Source organism: Trachypithecus francoisi, unplaced genomic scaffold, assembly GCF_009764315.1.
Source record: "Trachypithecus francoisi isolate TF-2019V2 unplaced genomic scaffold, Tfra_2.0 Lachesis_group21, whole genome shotgun sequence".
Lineage (NCBI taxonomy): Eukaryota > Metazoa > Chordata > Mammalia > Primates > Cercopithecidae > Trachypithecus > Trachypithecus francoisi.
The window spans coordinates 51,467,016-51,493,587 of record NW_022681467.1 but is presented as its reverse complement, the minus strand read 5'-3'; the positions used below and the strand labels follow the sequence as shown (position 1 = coordinate 51,493,587).

The window sequence follows — 26,572 nt, the reverse complement described above, 5'->3', positions numbered from 1 at the left end:
GAATTCATTTACATATGGGGAAAAACAGCATAAGAACTTCTATTGACTTTCCAAATCTCATTTTAAATATGGAAGAATAATGTCCTCATTGTGAAATACACAAATTTGAAGTATACAGTTTGATGAGTTAGGCAAATGTGCATACCTATGAAATTCATATCATATCAAGATGTAAATCATTGACATCACCACAGATCATTTTCCCGTCTGGCAGGATTCTGCCCGGACAACCCCTGCATCCCCAGTGAGGCAACTGCTGTTCTGATTTCTATCACAATAGATTAGTTTTGCCTGTTCAAAGTCGTCTTATACATAGATCCATGCAGTAGGTACTCGATTGTATCTGACTTCTTTCACTCCGCATAATGTTTCTGAGATTCGTCAATGATGTGTGTCCGTGGTTCATTCCTTTTTATTGCTGAGTCCATATTCTCCTCCATTTTCATTTCTTAACAAATAAGGAAGTATCTGTCTCTGGGACACTAAAAGGGGACTTGACAGAAAGGAGTCCACAAGTCTTCAATGTTTGCCATGCTATAGGTGTCTTTTGCTGGCTTGATCTGGCCTATGCCTGCACACATTCCTGTTGGACTCTGCTCTCCCAGCCCAATCATTTGGCCACAGCAGTGGATTGGATGAAAGACTGATTGATGCACAGTATAAAGATTTTTGATGGTCTGGACCCAAGGGAAGCTAACTACCTCTGAGGTTCCTTGACATTAACTTGTGTCCTATAAGATAGTTCTATATTTTATGGTGAACCACTGAATCTGTTAAACCTTCGCTTTTGGAAAATGTATATGCAAGGCAAATAAAATGCCATCAAAAAGCAAGCCAGTGGCATTGCACTGAGGTCCAGTGAGCTGGGCTGTGACTGTGTCCTGCTCTTGACTGCCTTACCCTGCCATTGTCCCCCGCAAGACTACAGAACAATGGTGAACAGGAGGATCAAGAGGATACCAAAGGCAATTGGGACAGTATGAAAAGGGGTGGGTAGTAACAGAGGTGGGAAGTTGCTTGAGTGTTGAGGGCACAATACTTAAGCTACCTTAATTAAGCTAAAGATCATGCAGTGAAGTAGAGGGCAATGAGATTGTGCAGATAAATTGGGTTCAAATTAGAGAATTCTTGGAAGCCTGAGTAAGGTGTTTATATTTAATTTCATAGGCACTGGTGAGCCATTTTGAACATAGAACTGTGAGCTGAATAGCCCTTAAGGACAAACAATTTGGCAGAAAACTCTACCAAGAGGTGGGAAAAAAGCAAGTGCTGTATTATAACCTGAGCTATGGCGGCACACAGACCTGAGAAGGAAGGTGTGATTTCACTTCTTGTTGGAAGAATTTTTTTGACTCGTTTTCCTTTTGCGGGGTGTGTGTGTGTGTGTACTGGACCTAAAACTTGCTGCTTTGCAGGTTTTAAGCATAATTAACCTCACTGTGTTCAGACCTTTAAGTTTATTATGCTCTAGACCTTAAGCCAAGGCACAAGTAAACCCAATTAGGCTAGTAATAGCTTTGGATTAAATTATATTAACTATTAAAAGAACATAAGTTATACATAGTCAGCATGTTTCTCATTGTAGAAAAAACCCTTACATACTAACTTGATATTAAAACCTGAGAGAAAACAAATCGGCATAATGTGATCAAATCACTTTTACTTTGAGACTGAGATATTTTTCAGATAGTGAAATTGTTATAGAAACAAACTGCCAAAGTATTTCAAATCAGCAGATGAGAATCAGGAGGAAAAAAGTTTCTCAGTTTAGTGCTAACAGGTGTTGTTAGTATTAAACTGTAATTAAAATAAGAAACTAATTCATGTTTACTTTTGTCTCTCTAAGAGTTAGGAGAATGATATTGGAGAAACTCAAGCTGTTAAATACATACTTCCTTCCTATTTAGGATAGTATGTTAAAAGAAGAGTGAGTGAAAAGAAAAAAAACCTAGATATTTTCCACAGGTACTTACTTTTTTCTGTTCTGCATGTAACTTTTTTTTTCTGCATCAACTACTTTATTGATTTTATTTGAATAGTCTTTGTGTTACAAGTGGTTTTTGGTTTCATGGATGAATTATATAGTGTTGAATTCTAAATTTTAGTGCACCATTACCTGAGTGGGATACATTGTATCCAATGTATAATTTTTAATCCTTCACTTCCCCTCCATCTTCCCCCTTCTGCAAAGAGTCTCCAAAGTCCATTATACCGCTTTTGCGTTTCTGTAGCTTAGCTCCCATTTATGTGAAAAGGTGCATTGCTTGATTTTCCGTTTCTGAGTTACTTCACTTACAACCATGGCCTCCTGTTCCATCCAAGTTGCTCCAAAAGACATTTCACTTTGTTTTGAATCTGGCAAATGGTGGGAACATGAAATAAAATGTTAGATATTAGACATTATCATCATTAGTATTGTGTATGTTTGAGTGATATCATCATTATCAGGATTGTATATGTTTGAGTGTTTTTCTCATGTGCTGTGATGTGTGGGTTATAATGAAATATATGATTCATGGTCCAAATATCAATATATATGGAAAATCACTAATAATGTAGGATATAGTATAAATATTAAATATCTTCTATAGATAGCTAACTCATCTCAAGAAAAAATGAATTAGATTTCCTTAGCAGAAATGCATAAAAATGATGAGCAAAGACTTTTAGGAAAACAATATCATCTCTAGTGCCACCCAAATCCATCTCTGATGTATGAGAGTTACTCAAAATCTTGAGGAAGTTTCATTAGTACCTCTTATAGTAGACTCTTTTGTTGTTGCTGTTGTTAAGAGACAGTGCAGCGTATTGCTTTAATGCTAGGCTGACTTTAGCATGAGTCCCAGCTGCGAGACATTCAGCAAGTTGGTTAATCTTTCTGAACATTGGGCTTCCTCATCTGTAAACTAGAAATAATAGTGGTATCATAAAGGTACTATTTCCTGAGATTTTTGCAATATGTAAATGAGACAGTGAAAAATTAAGCAGAGTGTCTAGTACATAGTAAACAATAAATATTTATCATCTTCACGAGATTTTGTTAGGTATTAAACTTTGTAGGTGTTAAAGAAGGTTTAGAAAGATATTTCATCTGTACAGGGTAATGTCTGGTTAGGGCCTCATATATTTGGGCAGTATTTTGAACTTCAGATTGGGGTATAGTTCTTATTTTTGAAGTTTTAGAATTTTTTTTCAGGAGAGATCAACTAGGAACTGGAACAAATAATTTGTACTCAAAAAAGACTTAGGAGTATATAGAAAATTGATTTATTATTCTTTAATGATAAATAGAAGCTCCAGGTGAAATCCTTCGAAGCTTTTATTGGTTGAGCTTACTCATCTGCACAATCGGTAGTGATGGTGCCTTTCTTTTAGGTATGTCTCAGGTCATGGTTAGTCCTAAGTACCTATTATAAAGTGAGACCTCAATAAGAACTAGCATATATCATTAGCTATTGTTGATGTGTACATTCTTTTATATGTAAAAGCTAAATGAGGATTAAGATTTATGAAGAAGACTGCTTATTTTATTTATAATCTGGGGAAAGAGTATATTTCTATTTATCCATTTATTGAGATAGTTGGTGATACCTATGAGGCTTTTGCACGCACAAAAATATCAGCTATATATTGTAGAGGACTATGTGCTCGCAAACGAGATGTTCCCGATAAGTCCTGCTCTTGTAAACGAAACAGGGTGTTCCCGATAGGAGCCAGCTGCAAACAGCAGACCCTGGGGGCTTGTTTATGTGTAAACATCTTGAAAATCCAGAAAGTCAGGGAAAGGTCAGAGAAACAACAATGTGTCTTGTGACTTGGTAACATTCCACAAACGACTGTATAAAATAAAGTGGAGCGGGTCGTTCGGGGTGGCCACCATGTTTGTCTTGTCTTGTGTTGTCTTGTGTGTTCATTCCTTTGTTTAGGAAACACGCGGACCCCAACAATATATTATATGCTACCTATTTGTATACTATATCTATTCTACAACTTGATATTTTCAAAAAATGTATAGGGCTATACATTATGCTACTCAACTCATTCTTTTAAAGAGTTGTGTGTTATTTTATAGAATGGACATGCCTTGAGTTTTTTCAATTATTATGACAATTTCAGGCAAAGCACTTACCTAAAATTTTATCTTTTTTTAAGTTCAGGGTTACAACTGCAGGTTTGTTACTTGAGTAAACTTGGGTCATGGGGGTTTGTTGTACATATTATTTCATCACCCAGGTATTAAGCCTAGTATCCATTAGTTATTTTTTCTGATCTTCTCCCTCCTGCCTTCCTCCATCCTCCCAAAGGGCCCAGTATGTGTTGTTCCCCTCTATGTGTCCATGTGAAATGAGGGAAGATGTCCTGATTCAATAAATGGCTAATATGCAGAAGATTGAAACTGGATCCCTTCCTTACACCATATACAAAATTTAACTCAAGATGGATTAAAGATTTAAATGTAAAACCCCAAACTATAAAAACTCTGGAAGACAACCTAGGCAATACCATTCAGGACATAGGCCTGGGCAAAGATTTTGTACAAAGGATGTCAAAAGCAACTGCAAAAAAACCAAAAAATTGACAAATGGGATCTAATTAAACTAAAGAACTTCTGCAGAGCAAACGAAACTATAAACGGTGTAAACAACCTACAGAATTGGATAAAATTTTTGCAAACTATGCATTCAAAATTTTCTAATAAAGCAAAATTAGGTGAGTTTCATCATGATCACATATATACCCACCACCTAGATTCTAACATTAAGATTTTGCTATACTTGCTTCTTTATCTATGTAACCTTCACACAGTTCCCTCTAATCCAGGGGATTAGGTCCTAATCCCTGGAAACTGTGAATGTTAAGATGCCAAAGACTTTGCAGATATGATTGATTAGGAATCCTGAGATGGGGATGTTTTCTTGAATTATCTGGGTGGGTCCTAAATGCTATGACAAATGACCTTATAAGAGAGGGGCAAAGAGAGGTTTGAGACACAGAGAAGAAAGAAAGCAATGTAATGATCTCAGGAGAAAGAGGAAGGATGGACATAAGAAGGCAGAGAGAGAGAAAGAGGGAGAGAAAAAGAAAAAGAGGGAGAAAAACAGGGATAGAGAAAATTTGAACATGCTACCTTACAGGTCTTAAAGATGGAGGAAAGGGCCTGAGCCTAGGTATACAGGCTTGAAGCTAAAAAAGCAAAAAATGCCGCTCGGGATGCTGGAAGAAGCAGGGAAATGGGCTGTTCTCCCTTAGAGCTTCTCAAGGAGGCATTGTTCTAGGACACCCGGTTTCAGCGCATTGGAATTGATTTTAGACTTCTGTCTGGACTTCTTCCACAACTGTTAGAGAATAAGTTTATATCATTTTAAGCCACCAAGTTTGTGGTAATTTCTTACAACAGCCACAGAAAACAAAAAAACTGTATAACCCAAATCCTTATCAAGACATCTTTTTAATAATCTAGAAAGTTCCTGCAGGCCCCTTCCCAATGTTAACCCCACCCAGAGGTAACTACTCTTCCAATTTTTTGAAAAATCATAGATTAATTTTGCCTCATCTAGAAATTATATAAATGGAATCACAGAGTTTATACTGTTATGTGAGGGCTTCTATTAATCAGAATGGTGTTTTTTGAGATGCATTCACATTAAGTGAGTTAATGTGTTCCTTGTTATTGCTGAATATTTTATTGTATCAATATACTACTCCTTTGTTGGTGAATATCTGAGCTTCTATAAAGCCACTGTGAGCAAACATTCTTGTTCTAACCTTTGTGTGGACATGTGTTTTAGTTTCTCTAGAGGAAATACTTAGGAGTAAAATTTCCTAGTTTGCTGAGTAATAGGGTATTTGCACATTCAGAAATTTTCTTTAAAAGGTTGTATGACTGTATATTCCCACAAACGATGTATGAGAGCTCTAGCTGCATCACAATCTTGGCAATATTTGGTGTTGTCAGTCTTTTTCATTTGAGTCATTCTAGTGGGTATGTACCAGTAGCTCATTGTAGTTTTAATTTGCATTTGCCTGACGACCAATGATGTGAAGCATCTTTGACCTCCTTATTGGCCATCTGTGTATCTCCTTTTGTGAAATGACAATTCAAGTCTTTCATCCATTTAAAAAATTGGGTTGTTGGGATTTCAGTGATGAGTTGCACCTGTTCTTTATATATTAAAAAATATATATGTAATACATAAAAAGTCTTGGTCAGACAGACATATGTTTTGTAAATATTTTTTCCCAGTCTGGTTTGCCTAGCAATTTTCTTAATGGTGTCTTATAAGCAGATTTAATTTGACGGAGTCTAATTTATTAAGTTTTGATTTTATAGTTATTGTTTCATGTGGGTTGTCTAAACTTTGCCTACCCCCAAGTCATAAAGATATTTTCCTTTAAAGTCTACAGTTTTAGTTTCAAGGTTTAGGGCTATGCTTATACTCCAGTGATATTTTTGTGTATGATGAGAAGTATGGGTTGAGGAATATCTGTTTCTTATCTGGATACTCATTTATTCCATCATTGTTTGTTGAAAAGACTTTCCCTTCATTGTTGGATTATTTTGGCACTTAGGTTAAAAAAATATATATGTAAACATCATATATGTAGGGGTCTATTTCTGGACTCTGTAGGCTATTCTGTTGGTCTATTTGTGGACTGTTACCAGTTCCACACTGTTTTAACTATGGTAGCAGTATAGTAAGTCTCAAAATCAGGCAAGGTCAGTTCTCTAATTCTCTTAATTTCAAAGAAGTATTTGGGTATTCTCAATCCTCTTCATTTACTTGTATACTTCATAAATGATCGAAAAATTAAAAATCAAGATTTTCAGTTTCTAAAAAAAAAAAACTGCATGGATTTTTGGTAGGACTGCATTAAATCTCTAGGTCAATTTAAGAAAAACTGACACCTTAACAACATTGAATCTTCAAACCGTAACAGGGGTATATAACTCTATTTCTTTAGGTTGTGTTGGATTCCTCTCAGCAGTGCTTTCTTATGCAGACAGAGTTCTAGGCTGCCTTTCTGTTATGGAATCTTACACAGTATCTGTAGGGTAGAAGTTTTGTGCATCTTTAATAAAAGCAGGATACCAGATACAGGTTGTTGTAGATGTGCTCGTGAGACTGGTGGAGTTTTACTCTATTCCTATTTAGCTGAGAGTATTTAACCATAAGTAGGTGTTAAATTTTATCAAATGCTTTTCCTGCAACTGTGGGTTTTCTTCTCTGGAGTTTTAGATGCCCCATGCTATGCTGACATTGACCTGACCCTTCCGCCATGATTGCAAGTTTCCTGAGGCCTCCCCAGCCATTTGGAACCGTGACTCAATTAAATCTCTTTTCTTTACAAATTACCCAGTCTCAGGCAGTTCTTTATAGCAGTGTGAAAACCGACAAATATACTAGTACTTTCAGGCTTTCTTTCTCACCTCTTATGTTGTAAAAATAACAACTAACCTTGTGATGTTGCAAGTTTTGACTTGATATCTGTTGGCTTTTGTTTACTCCCTAGTTGATATGGTTTGTCTCTGTCCCCACCCAAATCTCATCCTAAATTATAATCCTCATAATCCCCACATGTCGAGCAAGAGACCTGGTGGAGGTGACTGAATCATGGGGCAGAGTCCCCCATGCTGTTCACTTGATAGTGAGTTCTCACAAGATCTGATGGTTTTATATGTCCGACAGTTTCTCCTTCACACACTTCTCTCTACTGCTGCCTTGTGAAGAAGTTGCCTGCTTCCCCTTCCACTATCATTGTAAGTTTCCTGAGGCCTCCCAAGTCATGTGGAACTGTGACTCAATTAAATCTCTTTTCTTTATAAATTACCAGTATCAGGCAGTTCTTTGTAGCAGTGTGAAAACAGACTAATACACTAGTACTTTCAGGCTTCCCCTACCCCGGCTCTTACGTTGTTATCTGAGAGAAGGTGAGATATAGCAGGCAATTTCTCAGCTATACTAAAAAAGCTCAGATACACCTTATCTGTAGGTATTTGGGTTGTGTCTAATTTTTTTTTTTTTTTTACAATTACAAATAATGTCATAATGATATAATATTTAGTGCACCTTCTGGCATTTTTCTATATAGGAAATATATCAATTATTTATATAAGATAATTTCATGACATCAAAACTTGGGACCAAATACTTATCAACAGTGTAGTAGTCTTTTTGTTTGTTTTGTTTTAGGAGCAAATGAGATACTCTTTTAAAACTAGCTTAAATTAAAATACACACAAACACACACACATATATATATATACACACACACACACCTGCATCCATATACCTGCATCCATTTCACATTGTTAAAATCTTGTGGCTTTTACATCCTATATGGTGATTCTGGTAATGCAAATTCTTTATTAAGATAATTTTTCTGCTTTTTCTACATTTACTTTTTCAGATGGACTCAGAATCAATGTCTCAAATTATAAAAAAAACCACCTGAGGATTTTATGAGAGTTCTATTCAATGTGATATTGGTGAGATTATTAATTTTAGAAGAATGGATAGATTTATAATACTGAATTTATCTTAGTCTTTCTTTAGTAAAGCTTTATGGTTTTTTTCTTATAGCCTTAAACCTTTTTTTAAAAAAAATAAGTGTATTCTTAGGTAATTTGTAGTTTTTATTGCTATGCAGATGGAATCTTCTCCATAATAAAATTTAAGTAGTTAAAATGATTGTATAGGAAAGAAACTGACTTTTAATGTTATTAATCCTAGTCAGACAACATAAAACAACAAAAATACCAAACCACAGAATGAAATTAAGTAGCATCTAAGTATGTTATAGTGAATGTTATTTAATCCATATAAAATAAAAAATTTGTTCAACATAATTATTTCTCCTTTCATGTGTTATCAATAAGAGAAGCAAGGTTTAGCAAGATTATCAAATGCCCACAGTCACACTGTGTGTAGACCATGTTTTAATTACTAGTTTATTTTTCTCTTATTTAGGACACAAAGATAATTTCTAAGAAACTCTTGCATATCCAGCAGTTAGTGTCTGTTAACAGATGTTTTGACAAACTGGTAGTTTATTCCTAATAGATGGTTAATCCCTTCAATTTTATAGGATTTCAATTTTTCACTTCTGAGGAGAAGTCATTACTATTGTCTTGGGGTGTAGGCAGGAGCCAGCACCTTCCCTGAACCCTGATCTCTTCATCACATCTCTTCATCACAGGCAAAGTTTGGACCACTAGGCACTAATTTTGCTACAATTTTGAAATTCTTTTACTTAAAAAATATCTCTTCTCCTAAACCCATAATCCCTGCAGGAAGTGTTGGTTTTATTCAAAGTAAAAAAAAAAATGTTTCTGTGCAGAAATGCATCAACAACTTGTCGAAGTTTATGGAGGAGAAAATGTTAAGTCAGTGAAGTGTATGTAATACTGTGTAGAATTTTTAAAAAAGCAAAGCACAGTGCCCAGAAAACATTTCATCTGTAGAAAGGATGGATTTTCAGAGGTGCCTTGTATGAGCCCAAATACTGTATTTCAAATAGAGTCACTGGACCTATTTGAACCATCTGATATTTTCTTGAATTTAGCTGAGGATTAAAAGAGGCTTTTATGCTGTAGAGTATTTCCTATGTGTGTTTCTAGGACTACCTGAGTCAGAATCTTCCAGAGTGATTGTTTAAAGTGAAGACTGCTAGGCCCCATCCCAGATCCTGGATTTAGGATTGCTGGGAAATGATTTCCATGTTAAAGTTTAAAACATAATACTTTAGAATTGTGAGCTCATCATATACCAGCAAGCAATGGGCACATTCAGCTGCCACTTCTCTGTATATTTAATTAATTCAATACCTTTGACTTTTTTTCTGAAAAACATCCCACCTCTTAGCCAACTTGATAAAGTTATAAAGTAAAGCATAGGTTAAGGTACACAATTCCAGGACTAGAACAGTTCTACGACTTGATAAACAGACTGCACGGCTTGAACCTGCCTTATAACAACAGTGAAAAAACTGATACCTTCCTTTTGCTAGGATAAGTGCAAATACCATTTCAGTGGAGGATTCTGCAGTCTCTCTGAATTGCCTGGAGCAAAAGGACTTTGCTCACATGGCCTCAATGACAATTCTGAGATGAATAATTATGGACAACAAATACCTTTTCCGGTCTTAACGAAAGACTTTGATAATTTGGGAGAAAGGGTTTGAGAATGAGTGATGTAGTAATAACTGCCTAAAGATGAGAAAGCATGCTTATCAACACACCCACCCTAACAAACTACCACATTGGCCAGCCTATTCCCATCACTCATGCAGTTTTTCAGAAGGGGCTCTAATTGGCTTTGATTTAGTTATTTAATGGGTGCTAATTTAAATCTCATTGTTATTCAGAGTTGTTCATTTCTCTCCCTATTCATGGCCACCTTCCTATTCAAGCTACCAGAATCTCTCACCTGACTAGCTGGTCACTAATGCCCAACTAGTCTCCTTGATTTTCAGTCTTCCACCTGGTCTGAAACCATTTTCCAAACTGCAGCCAAAGCAAATCTTTGCAAAAGGTAGCCTTTGGAAACCCTCATGACTTTCTATTGCTTTTGAGAGGAAGACCAAAATCGTTCATTTGAACTATAAATCATTGCTTCGTCTGGCAACTGCCAGTGGTCCGGCTTTAGTTTTCAGTATGCACACATGGTTGCCCACCATGGCCCCTTCTTTTACTCCTCTACCTAGTCAACTTGTAGTCATCCCTAAGGTTCTTGACTAAAAGTCACTTTCTCAGGGAAGCCTGAAGCAGAGGTCAAACTCTTATTGTGTGCTATCAAAGTGACAAGTTGTTTATTTGCAGAGTCTTAAATCAGCTTGTATTTAAATATTTATCCATGTGATAATTTCTGGCTAGGCAAGGTGGCTTCTGCTTGTAATCCCGGCACTTTGGGAGGCCAAGGCGGTGGATCACCTGAGGTCATGAGTTTGAGGCCAGCCTGCCCAACAAGGTGAAATCCCATCTCTGCTCAAAATATACAAATTAGCATGGCATGGTGGTGTGTACCTGTCATCCCAGCTACTCGGGAGGCCCGAGGCAGGAGAATCACTTGAACCCAGGAAACGGAGGCTGCAGTGAGTTGAGATCATGCCATTGCACTCCAGCCTAGGCAACAAGAGTGAAACTCTGTCTCAAAATAAATAAATACATAAGTAAATATTTATCCATGTGATAATTTTTACTGATCGCTGTCTTTTGTACTATATTATAAATCAGCATCATTAAAAAGAACACTATATCCTAGCACCTAGCTAATTTCCTCAATGCATGTTGGTTAAGTGAATAAATGAATCTGCTACCCATATAAAAATATCGTATTTTTCTCCCAAAGATCTCATTTGTAGGAAAAAAAAAAAAAAAAAAAAACCCAGTCAGTTGAATTTTAATTTATCCACAATCTTTAGATTAATTTTCATCAAAGAAAATTTTTTTTATCATATCTTCTTGCAAAGATAAAAAGTGAATGCAGAAAATGTCACCTCCACAGTGTTGACCTCATCCCTTGTTTTCTTCCTTTAGTGACTGCAAAAGTAATGGCGTTTCTAATTTTGAGAGTTTGGTATATATCTTTTGTGATTTAAAAATTCAGAAAACTTAGTTGACTCCTAATGCTTTCATGCTCACACTTGTTCTTTTCTTTTGAGCCAAAGCTCTCCAGTTCCATTACCTAATGGGAGTACACATTGCAAGCTAATATTGAATAAGTATTTTACAGAGCTGCTTGCAATCACCGGCACGTTTCTGATGTGCAGTTAAGTTCCACACGTGGCCAGAATACAAATCCCGAAAAGGGCTTTCTGGTAATGCAGATCTCGGACAGTCAGGGACAATCCAAGATGTTTCATCCTCTGCCTGCCTCTGGACATACAGAACACAGAAGCAAAGAAAAGCTGTTGTATGGCCCTTGGCATATCTGTTAGCCAAGGCTACAAACAGCCTGGCCTGGGGGTTTTGGAGGAATAAAGCACACTCAAAAATTGAGAGCAACTCTTACAAGGAGATATTTCTGCTCTATCGACGGAACACAAGATTAAACATGAGAGAGAGTGCTGAAAGCACAGGTCTCATACAGACTGAAGATCTGGGTACAGATCCTGAATTTGCAAATTAATTAAACTCACTGAAATGCATTATTTTCATCTTGCAAATGGAAATGGGATTTTATTGCTTAAGTTTGTTTGTTTGTTTGTTTGTTTTTCCTTTTTTTTTTTTTCCTTCTTTCCTTTCTTATCTAAGAATAATTGCACTGGGTAGTGTTAAGCAGGTAAAGAAGACCATTCAAGACTATTGCAATAGAGGTCAAGACTATTGCGGTAGGAAAGAGATTGAACTCAATTCCACTGAAACAAAAGGTGGACAAGTTGTCAAGTGCTGGAGTGTGACGGAGAGGGGCTGGTCAATGTGATTAGGTCACTTGCATTTGCTAACGGGCACTTTTCTAGAATAGGCCCCTTGTCTCCCCCTCACCTACAACCCTGCAAAGACTAGGAGATAGGGGCCCTATCATGTTTGATAATGACATTTCAAAGGGATGGCTCCCAAGTCCTTGAGAAAGTTTTCTAAAGTAAATGCTCTAAGATAAAGGAGGTGTGGGGGCTATAGTCTGGAAGAAACCCCTCTAAAGTTGGGTCCAGCTGAGTGGAACATTGAAAGAACATCCTAGTCTCCCTCCCTCCATACCTCCCCATTTTTAAAAATCTTAATTGTGTTTCCTGTATTAGAATTAGACTATGTGAAAAAGCAATTTTTAAACATGTAAAATTTTCATGCAGCTATAGAAAGAAATACATGTTTAAAAAATTTATTGAGCTCATTAATTAAATGAGAAAGCCAGAAAGATTTTATAACTGGCTCAAATGAAAATGGAAATAACAAACTTATAGATCAGAAATATTGGAATGAGGGTGCAACTGGAGGCAACACTAGCTTTTTCCATATCAAGGGAGGGACATTCATATCATTTGGATGGTTGTGGTATAGGAAAGGGGTCCTGATCCAGACCCTAAAAGAGGGTCCTAAGAGAGGGTTATTGGATCTCGCTCAAGACAGAATTCAGGGCGATTCGTAAAGTGAAAGCAAGTTTATTAGGAAAATCAGGGAATACAAGAATGTCTACTCCATAGACATAAAAGTGGGACTCCATGCCCACTTTTATGGTTATTTCTTGATGATATGCTAAACAAAGGGTGGATTATTCATGCTTCCCCCTTTTAGACCATCTAGGGTACTTACTGATGTTGCCATGGCATTTGAAACTGTCACGGTGCTAGTAGGAGTGTAGCAGTGAGGACAACCAGAGGTTACTCTTGTTGCCATCTTGGTTTTGATGGGTTTTGGCCGGCTTCTTTACTGCAGTCTGTTTTATCAGCAAGGTCTTCATGACCTGTATCTTGTGCTGACCTCCTATCTCATCCTGTAACTTAGAATCCCTTAACCATCTGGGACTGCCGCCCAATACTCAGCTTTATTTTACCCAGCTCCTATTCAAGATGGAGTTGCTCTGGTTCACATGCCTCTGACAGTTGTCCTCTCCAAACCCACGTTGAAGTGTGTCCCTATATGTTACAGGTGGGGCCTAGTGGGAAGGGTTTAGGTCATAGGGGCAAATTTCACAAGAATGGCTTGGTGCCTCCCTCATGGTAATGAATGAGTTCTCACTGTTAGTTACATGAGAGCTGGTTGTAAGAAGGGTGTCACACCCCTCCCATTCTCTTTTGCTCCCTCTCTCACCATGTAACAGGTTCCTGTTTACCTTCTGCCATGATTGTAAGGTTCCTGAGGCTCCACCAGAATCAGATGCCAGCACTATGCTTTTTGTACAGTCTGCAGAACCATGAGCCAAATTGAAAGGCAGGACTAGTTGGATTTCCTAGGCCGACTAAGAATCCCTAAGACTAGCTGGGAAGGTGACCGCATCCACCTTTAAACAAGGGGCTTGCAACTTAGCTCACACCCAACCAATCAGATAGTAAAGAGAGCTCACTAAAATGCTAATTAGGCAAAAACAGGAGGTAAAGAAATAGCCAATCATCTATTGCCTGAGAGCACAGCAGGAGGGACAATGATCGGGATATAAACCCAGGCATTTGAGCCAACAATGGTTTCCCTCTTTGGGTCCCCTCCCTTTGTATGGACGCTCTGTCCTCACTCTGTTAAATCTTGCAACTGCAGTCTCTTTTGGCCCATGTTTGTTACCGCTTGAGTTGAGCTTTCCCTCGCCATCCACCACTACTGTTCGCTGCTGTGGCAAACCCGCCGCTGACTTCTATCCCTCCAGATTCAGCAGGGTGTCTGCTGTGCTCCTGATCCAGCGAGGTGCCCATTGCTGCTCCTGATCGGGCCAAAGGCTTACCATTGTTCCTGCACAGTTAAGTGCCTGGGTTCATCCTAATTGAGCTGAACACTAGTTGCTGGGTTCCAGGGTTCTCTTCCATGACGCACGGCTTCTAATAGAGCTATAACACCGCATGGCCCAAGATTCAGTTCCTTGGAATCTGTGAGGCCAAGAGCCCCAGATCAGAGACCAGGAGGCTTGCCACCATCTTGGAAGTGGCCCGCCGCCATTTTGGAAGCAGTCTGCCACAATTTTGGGTGCTCTGGGAGCAAGGAACCTCCTAGTAACAAAATGATTATCTTTTCTTTATAAATTACCCAGTTTCAAATATTCCTTTATGCCAATGCAAAATAGACTAATACAGAGATCAGTTGGGTTTGCACTGGATAGGATTTGCATGTCCATACATAAGAATTATTTTGGACTGCTAGAAGTTATCTCCAGTTTACAGAGTTGTAAATAGCTCCCCTAGAATCAGAGTTAGGTAGTCCAGACTGGTTTGTTGCAAGCAGAGCATAATTTTCCACTGCAGCACAAATTTTTCTTTATAGGACTTCACTACAATCAAATACTATTTCTCTTAATTCCTTCTTAACCTTTCTTTCATACATGTATATTGATTACCCTTTGTAGGTCAGATATACCGGAAAGTAAGGGAAATAAAAATATTTTAGCCCAAAATATGTTTCTTTGACATATTTTGAAATGGCTGTTACAGAGGTAGCAGAGAAGGGAGAGAAATTTGTATTTGTAGAGAATCTCCGTTAATGCAACCAGGCCTTCTCTTTCTAGGCCTTTCCAGGAATTAGGAGAGAGAAACTGAGAGTCTGACACCTAAAAAAGTCTGAAAAGAAGCATTTACTGTCTATTCTTTCTGAGGGCTACTACCTATGAGGCTTAATCTACGTATCAAGGCCACCTTTGCTGGCCAAGGAGGCTCTCTCCCTCCTGTAAATTGGCTTGCCACTAAAACCTGATTTACCAAAATAATCTGTGTTTGGCCATGTGCCGAGCCTGCATTTTTTCTGTACCTTCACGATGGTATATACTTTTCTGTTCCTTGTTGCAGGGGTTGAGTCTTCATTCTGAAGTTTCTGTGTACACATGTTAAATACATTTGTTCGCTTTTATTAATCAGTCTGCCTCATGTCAGTGATGTTTCAGCAGCTCTTGAAAGAGGTAAAGGCCGGCCGGGCGCGGTGGCTCAAGCCTGTAATCCCAGCACTTTGGGAGGCCGAGATGGGTGGATCACGAGGTCAGGAGATCGAGACCATCCTGGCTAACATGGTGAAACCCCGTCTCTACTAAAAAATACATAAAACTAGCTGGGCGAGGTGGCGGGTGCCTGTAGTCCCAGCTACTTGGGAGGCTGAGGCAGGAGAATGGCGTGAACCTGGAAGGCGGAGCTTGCAGTGAGCTGAGATCCGGCCACTGCACTCCAGCCCGGGGGGAAAGAGCGAGACTCCGTCTCAAAAAAAAAAAAAAAAAAAAAAAAGAGGTAAAGGCCTTGGTTCCCACGGAGGGTATAGACTTATAGCAAACAGATCTTCTGTCCATGGGGTGCTTGGTTCTGTTCAGCTGTCCTCACTAATAACTCCGTTCCAAGGAAGCCTGTGATGCTTGCTATAGGGACCTGATCAGACCTAATGAAGAGCTCTGGGTCTGCCTGAAATGATTTCTTATCCTTGGAATTAACCAGAAGGGCTTCCCAAAGGAGGTTGCTTCTTGTTAACAGCTGGCTCCTCACATATCACCAGGACAACTTATTGATAAGACAAAGCTGAGTTTCTTGCTTACCCTGGTAAGGAAGACCATCATCTCCCAAACTTTGGAAATGTCTCAGAGAGGGAAAAGTAAGGTCAGAATTTGTTGAGAGCTGGAAATTTTAAGAAAGCTCCCCCATAACCCCCAAAGGAACAGGGTCTTGATTAGGATTGGATAAGGATTACGAGGATTATTGGAAATAGCAATTTTGGGGTGATGGCTTCAAAGAATGTTAGGGTTAAATTGTGTATGGATGTTTTCCATTAAAGAGTTGATACATCTTTAGGGAGGTTCCTGTAATGAACATTCAAACAATTTGCCTGGGAAGGGGACCTATTTTCAGCTCTTAGCATCCAGGCTGAGTGTGGGGATAGATGAATCAATTTCTCAACCTTGACTGGAACTTGAAGGATGACCAAGCTCTCTCATGCTGGAATAGAAGAAGCTCATTCCTTGCAGAGAGCTGAGAAAGAGAAAGCATGAGCATATTAAGAAAGTGGTAAATAGGTCCCCTGTTATGACTTAGAATGCCCAGTGAATTCTAATTCTGTCTATGTGTGGCCTAGGAATAGAGTTTTTATGCTGAATGGCCTTTAATGGCTCTCTCTAGGCTCATGTTGCCAGACAAAATTACATGGCACATACTTAAACTAAAAAATTAATTGTTCATCTGAAATTCAAGCTTAGCTTGGCATCTTGTGTTTTCATTTGCTAAATCTTGCAGCCCTACTTCAGCCCTACAGGCTCTGTTGCAATGAGTTATCCAGGGCTGGGTTCCCTCTCCCTCAACTTCCTGGCTTCCAGATTCTATTAGTTCCATGTGTTTCCTCTGTACAGCTAGTGTCCAGGCTCAGATTACAAGGCTGCCCTCACTCTGTCCCCTCAGTGTCTTCTGCCTGTCAACTTCTCTCTCGCCAGTTCTGACTCAACACTCTGCCACTTTGCCTCTGGTTCCTCTCCCACCTCCCCACTGCTCACCCCCCTGCTTATAATATTACAAGGCTGATTGCCCAAGATTGCCACTACAGGGAGAGTAGTGAAAAGAGTCCACCCCTCCAAACCCAGGCCAATCATGCCTCTCTATGCGTTGCTTAGGACTTTCTGCTGATCAGCACTTGGGCCTTCCAGCCTGCATTGTGTTGCATCTGTGTTGTGTGCCTAAGTCCTGCACTTGATACCCTGGTTTGCAGGCTGTGGTAGCCAGAAAAATAACCTCCCCCATCCTCAACAAATTCATGTCCTAATCCTCAGAACCTGTAACTGTTACTTTATATAGCACAAAATGGCTTTGCAGGTGTGATTAAGTTAATGATTTTGAGATGGGGAGAAGATTATGCTGGATTATCCAAGTGAACTTGATGTAACCATAGCAGTCTATAAGAGGAAGGTAAGAGACGTCAGAATCAGAGAGAAGGTGATGTAACAAAGGAAGAAAATATTGGAGTCATGTGCTTTCAAGATGAAGGAAGGGGTCACCTGTCAAGGAATGCTGGCAGCTTCTGGAAGCTGGGAAAGGCAGGGACATGTATTCTTCCCTGGAGCCTCCTGAAGAAACCAACCTTATTGACACCTTGATCTTAGTTCAGTTACAGGGAATTAGGACTGCTGGCCAGATTGTAACCAGAATGTATGAGAATAGATTTGTGTTGTTTTAAGCCACCAAGGTTTTGGTAATTTGTTTTTGGTAATTTTCAAGAGAAAATTCAAACGGTGACCACTGGGTTCAGAATGAGAAAACTGAAGATTTGCAATGGAGGCAGGGCTGTCAACTGATGAACCACAATGTTCATACATTTGGAAAGGAGAACTTTATTTTTAATTTTTTTATATTTTAAATTGTATTAGATAATACCAATTTTTTTCCCAAAAATATTCTAACAATTTCCCATCCAAAGCCTGCTGTTATAGGAAAGAGGTCCTGATCCAGACCCCAAGACAGGGTTCCTGGATCTTGAGCAAGAAAGAATTCAGGGTGAGTCCACAGTGCAAAGTGAAAGCAAGTTTATGAAGAAAATAAAGTGGTGAAAGGACAGCTACTCCATAGTCAGAGGAGGACGTTCCCAATAGAGGAGGAACGCGTCTACTCTAGATATAGTGCTCGTATATATAGGCAGATATGTTCCGTTACAATGGTTTATGATAAAGGATTAATTTTCTTAATTCCTATATTTTGAAAGAATCGATATTATCAGTAAAGCAAAATTAGGAATGCTTTCGTTCTCTAGACAGCAGGATATGTGGACACTCCCACGTCTGGGTCTGTTTAGTAAACATTACTAATTTGTTCCTTAACCATAAACATCTAGAGTCTCGGAATGCCTGACTTTCTGGGAATGCAGCCCAGCAGGTCTCAGCCCCATTTTCCAGCCCTCACTCAAGATGGAGTCACTCTGGTTCCAATGCCTCTGACGCTGCCATTTTATTTCTTTAATTTTTTATTTTATGTTAAGTTCTGGGTTACATGTGCAGGACACGCAGATTTGTTACATAGGAAAACGTGTACCATGATGGTTTGCTGCACCCATCAACACATCACCGAGGTGTTAAGCCCCATATGCATTAGCTGTTTATCCTGATGCTATTCCTCCCCTCTTTATTTTTTTTATAAAGGATTGCAGCCTGCTGCCTGGTCATCCTGCAGGCTGGGAAGCACAGCCTCTGGCAGAAACTGGCAGCGAGCACTTCAGAGAAGGAAGGATAAGACGGGAATTGAAGCTGAACAGGTAGGCTAAGTATACATTATCAACAGGTAAGAGAAGGAACTATAAATATTCCCAAAGGAGGGTGCACACGTGTGTAGTAAGCAAATGTGTGTTGCATATGTCCCATGTTCACTTTGGGGTGGAGGCTTAACATTTAAATGCATTCCAGTTTGGCTCCGTACATGAAAAGCTGATATGGAGGACACAGAGGCATCTCATACACAGTCTCTGTAAATCAGCCAGAGCCAGTTCCTGGTCAGTGGTCTCTTATCAGGAAGAAATGCCGGTCAGTTGTTTTGTCAAAATAAGAAGCGAGGGGAGTGTGGCAAATCTTTTGAAAGGGCCGGTTTCTGTTTAATCCTTAGGAAAGCAAGTCCAATGGCAATTAGGGAGGGAGGGGCTATAATGAGGCTTGCCTGACTTCCTGACCAGTCATAGCCAGGAACTCAGTTTTTAAGACTTGGTGCCGGGTGCGGTGGCTCACGCTTGTAATCCCAGCACTTTGGGAGGCTGTGGTGGGTGGATCATGAGATCAGGAGACTGAGACCATCCTGGCTAACACGGTGAAACCCCGTCTCTACTAAAAATACAAAAAAAAAAAAAAAAGCCTGGCATGGTGGTGGGTGCCCGAAGTCCCAGTTACTTGGGAGACTGAGGTAGGAGAATGGTGGGAACCCTGGAGGTGGAGCTTGTAGTGAGCCGAGATTGCGCCACTGCACTCCAGCCTGGGGGACAAATAAATAAATAAACAAAAAACTTCTCTTGGGTCCCCTTGACCAAGAGGGGGTCCATTCAGTCCAGTTGGGAATCTTGGGACTTGATTTTTAATTCTCAGGCTATGAAAAGCCATGGGGCTTGGGCTGACATGTGAGCAAATACTTGTGAGAACTGTGACCAGACTTCAAGGGAGTGTGACCTGTGCAGTCCCACAGACCCTATACTCAGAAGGACCTTGCACTTGGTTTAATGCTTCTGTTGACATCTTAATAAATTCGAATGAGGGACCCCACAAGTTTTCTTTTTGCCCTGAGCCCTGCAAATGTTGTAGCTGATCTTAACTATGGCCAGGTGTTTTATTTGTGATATAGTCGAAGTGTTATAAGATTACAGATGTGAGGTCCATTAAATTTTACTGGGGAGGAAAGGGTAACAGAGAGGGTCAGGTTAATCTAAGCTCAGATTTGCAGAGTAAAAGTTCAGAAGGCAGAGAAAGGAGTTGCATGATAGAGGGCACAGCATGAATTGAGAATAGAAGACAGAAAAATCACCTGTTATGCTTGGAAATGATAGGTCTTTTGTGTAATTGTTGTGTTCCGTGGGGAGTGCTATGTCACAGGGTAGAGTAAGCCAGATGCCAAAGGACTTTGAATGCATCAAAGTAAATGGTTTGGAACCTACTCTTCAGGCAACCGGGGTACCGTGGATGTCATTTGAGAAGAGAGGTGACAGGCTCGGCCACAAATTTTGGGCCGTCACTCAAAATTGGTTGAATTGGGATTTTGAAGGGTAATATTTTAGCTCAAGCATGGCAGATGAATGCCTATGCAAATTCTGTTCGGTTCTGTCCTCTTTATGCAAAACGAACACAAATGGTCTTTACAATTACTCTCTGGGGAAATTGTTAATGTAGACCACCAAGGGAGGAATCCATAGATTTGTTGAGAGCTAGTGTTCAGAGTGTGAAGTCTAAGAATCAGCCTCGAGGACTGGAAAGGAAAATCCAGAACTAAATAGATAGAATCCTCATCTCAAGTGAAAAGCTGTATTGTACAGAGCCACAGTCACCCTAGACTGTATGTGATGGGGAGAAGGAAAGATTAAGCAGAGGTGACAAGATATGTTATTGAACTATTAGCTTGTGTTGTTCCTTTCTTTATTTTCCTCTCTCTACTGTTTTGTTTCAAGCAGCTAACCAGGGTTAAAGGATAATTTTGAAGAAAAAATATAAAGGGATCATGGCTTTCATACAGATAAAAATGAACAACTGCCAAAGATTTTCTTAACTAATTAATAAGGGAACTGTACCAACTGGTTCAAAGGAGTATTCAAGTACACTGCTTCTATAGAATAGAAATGCTGACATAAATTGACAAATAGGTACAAACTGAATTTTTCTACACTGGGGAGAGAAATAATTTTGTCTTCTCTGGAGGGACTTTGCATGTGTACAGACATGAAATATTTTTGCTGTAACCAGTTTCCTACAAGTTAACTTGTGTCTCTACCGAGTTGTAAAATAGCCTAGTCTAAACAAAAGTGCATACCCCTATAGGATACTTAAATCTGTGAAGGGGATCCCACGTCCATGAAAGGGTGTCTGCTCATCTCCTTTGTGCCTCTTTATCCCTGGGGAAGTTTGCTTCACAGGCTCATAGCCATAGCCAGCTGCCATGTTATTCTTTTTTCCCATGTATGAAGAAATTAACCCTTGGAAGGAGTTCTAATTGGAGTCAGGGAGAAGTAGGGAAGGGTAAGGAGGAATTCTGTGAGGCAGCCAGGAAAGCAGGGACCCTTTACACGTTGGTAGCAGAATCCTGTGCCAGCGTCAAGGCCTCTGAGGAGATGGGCTTCCCCAGGAACGGCTCAGGAGTAGCCTAGCCCCTGTACCCGGAAGGCTCAGGCATACAAAGAAGTAGATGTGTCAGCCATATCCTGCATGGACTGATGGCCAGAATGACCATGAAATTTATCATCTGGACTAGGACACATTTAAGATGAAAGGAGGCACTCTGCCAGGGCAACAGCAAAAACTGGGACAATGCCAGGCAAACTGGGACATAGTGTTTATGTTACCAGTGGAGGGTATCCAGGTCCTTGGGGTCTTGAAAAAAGAATTGGACAAAACGCACAAAGAAAGTGAGGAAGGAATGAAGAGATTTATTGAAAATGAAAGTACACTCCACAGTGTGGGAGCAGGCTGGAGCATACGGGCTCAAGGGCCCTGGTACAGAGTTTTTGGGAGTTTAAATACCCTTTAGAGGATTCCATTGGTTACTTGGTGTATGTATGCCCTATGTAAATGAAGAGGAAAAGTTACAAAGTCATTTACTCGGCATATGCCCTATGGAGAGGATATTTCCTGTCATAGCTGAAGTGTGAATCGGCCTTATGTTCCCTGACTCCAGACCCAATTTTCCTGCCTCACCTGAGCTCAGTGAAAGATCCCAGGGCAGTTCCACGACCCTAAAGCAGGAAGGTCACATCTAAGTTGATTTTGGGGGGAATTACTGAAAAATCTTCAGTCACTGAAAGAGAATTTTATTATGCCCCCCATAGGCGCTGGTTTTAGAAAGCCATTAGCAAGCTGGATACCTAAAAACATTGTTTCAAAAGAATGTTTTGGATTTTGTAATGACAGAGTTTGAGTATTTAAGAGCAATGAGCTAAATTGATTTTGAGGGTTTTTTTTTTTTTTTTTTTTTTTGCAGCAATGTAGTATCAGGGAGACTTTGTTCTTTGAAGTGCATACAACAAATTTTAAATGGTTGAAGCATGATTGTGGTCTCAGTTGAAAGTGTGTGTATTTGAAAGTGGTTCTCTGTGACCCTCAGCAGCAACTGCTATCACTGATGAAAAGTCTTGGGTAACACTCAGCCACTAAAAGAGGCCATCACTAGACAGGTCAGTGCGTCTATCAAAACCACAAGGGCTGGTTTATTGGTGCCAGTCATCTAAGAGACATTTCCTTTTTAAGTCAGTTGGGGGCCAGTCCATATTCTCTGGATCTAAAAAAGAACAGCGTCATTCACCTTTTACCTGTCCTTCTACTACCACCCTCCACACCCTGGGCACATTTGAAATCGGGGGCTGTGCAAAATGATTTTTGCATGTGTAGAACTATATTATCAGCTATCGCACATTTCTCTACTCCATCTCCATGATATTATGGAAACCTATTAGGATATAAGAGTTTGGCAGGACTTATTTCACAAGATATGGGTCATGCAGACCCCTAATAAAACAGGATGTGGTAAAGCAGCTAGACAAAACCCACCCAAACCAAGATGGCAATGACAGTGACCAGTGGCCTTTCTCACTCCTCATTATATGCTAATTATAACACATTAGCGTACTAAAGAAAACTCCTACCAGTGTCATGACAGTTTACAAATGTCACAGCAACATCTGGAAGTTACTCTATATGACCCGAAAGGGTGGGAGTAGGGGGGGTCAGTTCGAGGAATTTCCTGTACTTTCCCTGAAAAACTCATGAATTATCTGATTTGCTTTAATGCGACCCCCAGAGCAAATGCCAGAGAAAAGGCAAGTAGGCAAGGCAAAAAAAAAAACTTTATTTACAAACCAATGTGAGGGAGGGGCGAGGTTCACCGGCCTCCGCTGGTGGAGGCCGACGAAGTCTTTCCGGCGTTCTCGGGCGAGGTTCCCAGGTCCGCACAGAAGCTGGGGCCAAGGAAGTTCGCTCCGGCGCTCTCGAGCGAGGCTCCTGGGTCCCGCGCAGGAGGAGGGGCCGAGGAAGTTCGCTCCGCCGTTCTCGGGCGAGGTTCCTGGGTCCCGCGCAGGAGGAGGGGCCGAGGAAGTTCGCTCCGGCGTTCTCGCCAAGAGCGGCTTTTATGTCCCGGGCCGGGAGTGGGAGGGCAGTGGGTGGGACATAGGCGGGTCGGGGGCGGGGTGGTAGGCGTGGCTAGGCGGGCTCCGGTTTCTCTCCAGCGGAGGTCGGGTTGCGCCTGCGCAGTCGACCCGTGTCTTTCCAGGGCGCGGGAAAGTTGACAGTGAAGAACCCGGAACTGTGCCATCTTGCCTCCGTTTGTCCAAACATTTTCTACACTTTGTTTAGCATATGATCAAGAAATAATAATTTTTAAAAAGCCAAGTAGCAGCCCTCAGGGCTGCTCTGCCTAAGCAGTAGCCACTTTTTAATTTCTTTACTTTTTTGATAAACTTGCTTTCACTTTACTCTGTTGGCTTGTTCTTGAATTCTTTCCTGTTTGAAGTCAAGAGCCCATGTGCCCTCTCAGGCTGTACCCCAATTTTAGGGTTCACACTGTGATATCTAGAAGGTGAGGAATACAAAACTTCCCAGATTTAGACCACAGCTAACCTCAACATTTGATTCAAAGCAAGCAAGCAAATGCAATAAATCTTACCTACCTGTATTGTGGATTGAGAATTGTGCCTGCTAGGAAGTGAAGATGTAGTGGCATATCTCTAGATACAGGAGTCTGGGGTAGAACACTTACCAATTTGTGTCCCATGGACCTTTTAGGTAGTCTGGTGAAATCAGTAGAAATCCTTCCAGAATAAAGGTTTTAAATATATGCCAAAAATATATAGGCTTAGAAGCAAGAAAGAAATCAATAGTATTAAAATAATTATCAAAATACTTAACCATATAGTATAGTATTTATGGTTTATAGATATACTTCTTTATTAACACACTAAAAAATAAGATCTAGTGATGTGTCTAATGACTCATAATTAAAAAGTGATGAAAGTGAAAGAGACTTTGAGAAACTTGCAACTGTGTTATGGTATGAGCATATCAGTGATTTCCATTTGTGATAAAGTCACAGGTGCTTCTAGCCTATTAGGGTTTATTGCTCACATTCATAAGTAAAAGGATTGCTAAATTTAAATCAGAGGTTAGTGAAAGTAAAGGTGTGACATCCTTTACATCCACCTTTACAGACTCCCTGAGTTCTACCTGTGAACTCCTTTAGGGGTCTGTAGGTCCTTGATTAAGAATCCGCACTACAGGGACACTGTTCTCCATCTCCATCGGCACAGGCTGTTTACAGCCATCTGTGAATTGTCTCCTCTGTGCTAACAGTCAGCATCTGGAAGTGTTTGATATCATTTTCAAATCCGCATTAGCCTGAGTAAACTCTTGGCTGTTGTGTTTATTCTGAGCCTTGGTGGAATGGCTCTCCTTGAGCCCACCAGCGCCATAATCTTTCTCTCCCACTCCTTCACCCCTTGCTCTCAGTCTCCTCCTGGGAACACAAAGCCTTTATTCACTTTCCTCTCATGTCACAGAGCCTCAGAATATGTAATTTTAACATCTTTGCTGATATTGAACTGTTTCCATTTCATCTTTAAATCAGTTTAGTGGTTGCAAAATCACCGTGGTATTGATATTCAATACGAGAGGCGTCAAGGCAGTAGGAGGCTGGCGAGGCAGCGATGCCTAGGAAAGCCCTGAAACAAAAGCAGTCAAGATAAGGTAGAGGCGGCAGCAGCAACACCCCAGTTCTGGTGTATTTTCTTTGTCGGAGACCCGCAGCTAGGTCTTCTGAGAAAGTAGAGTTGAGGCTCTCCAGCATGTTCTGAGGCCAGTAACGCAAATATATTCTAAGTAACCTGGCCTTCCATAACACTTAAAATTAAATCTACACTGTGTATTGCAGTCTATGAATGAGTAAATTATGTATCGGTTTAGCTGGGCCATTCTTTATATATGTTTGTTTCCTCAGCTTATTATTAATATTAGTAAGAACTCCTTTTACTTTCAGAAATATCCCAGTCTGAATGATACATGATGTGTTCATTGTGACAGATGCTGTAGTCTGTCACCCAGATCTCCCTTCCATGACAGAAATGCTCATTCCCCAGCTGCTGGGAGTGATGGTGGCTGATGGTTCTCAGTTGATGTCTTATTCAGAAATTGCTATCAGGTGAAGAGAACCACTTTGCATACAGTCACATCACCTTCCTAGGGATAGCTGGCCAATGTGTGGGTGGAAGAAGACAGATAGACATGAAAATCTGATCTCATAAACCAAAGGCAGGCCAATTCTGCTGGGACATCCTAGCTCAGAGCAGCTCATGGGGTTGGCTAAGCCCTTTGTTGCAAACAAAGTCTGTTGTTGCATTGTTATAAAGAACTACCTGAGACTGGGTAATTTAAAAAGAAAAGAGGTTTTAACTGACCCACACTTCCACAGGCTGTACAGGGAGCATGGCTGGGGAGGCCTCAGGAAACTTAAAATCATGGTGGAAGAGGAAGAGGCATGTCTTATGTGACCAGAGCAGGAAGAAGAGAGCAAAGGGGGAGGTGCTACACACTTCTAAACAACCAGATCTCGTGAGAACTCACGACATCAGAAAGGGGGAAATCCACCCCTATGATCCAATCACCTCCCATCAGGCCCCTCTTCCAACACTGGGGATTATACAATTTGGCATGAGATTTGGGTAGGGACACAGAGCCAAATGATATCAAACGCATTACAGCTCAACTTCTCTCTCTGCTCAATCCTGTTTCCTACATTCCTTGGACAGGTGTTGCTCTCAAGGGCTTGCTGTGAGCAAATCTCCCTGTCTGTTTCTCCACAAACCTGTTGAAAGACAGGCATGCTACCACAAGGCCTGATCCCTGATAACCATTTTGACCTTCTCACACATTGCCCTGTTTGCCTTTTGTCAAATGTGATAGGCTTTTTATCTCTCCTGCACACTCCACTTGGGGTTCCTGTTCTCCTCCATGGGTTCTGTCCCCAGACTGTTGCACGTCAAACTTCTTGTTCTCTGGTCCCAGCTCAAATCTCATCTTCTCAATGAGGTCTTTCCTTGCCTGATTCTGTCCAGATAATCACTGTTCCCTTTCTCAATTGCACTCTTCATTGATTTTCCCAGTATCCTCATCACTAATTGCAACTATATTATTCATTTACTTGTCTTTTTGAGATGAGGTCTCACCCTGTCACCCAGGCTGGAGTGCAGTAGCACAGTCTCAGCTCATTGCAACCTCTGCCTCTTGAGTTCAAGTGACTCTCCTTCCTCAGCCTCCCAAGTAGC

At 40.4% G+C, this 26,572-nt stretch overlaps 1 long non-coding RNA gene across 1 annotated transcript in view; it reads left to right on the top strand.

Moving 5' to 3' along the window:
* Nucleotides 1–26,572, top strand: part of LOC117068954 — a 220,478-nt gene that overhangs the window by 4,732 nt on the left and 189,174 nt on the right. Inside the window, exon 2 of the long non-coding RNA XR_004431324.1 lies at nt 18,726–18,838. This is a non-coding gene — a long non-coding RNA (uncharacterized LOC117068954). The remainder of the gene's footprint in view (nt 1–18,725; nt 18,839–26,572) is intronic.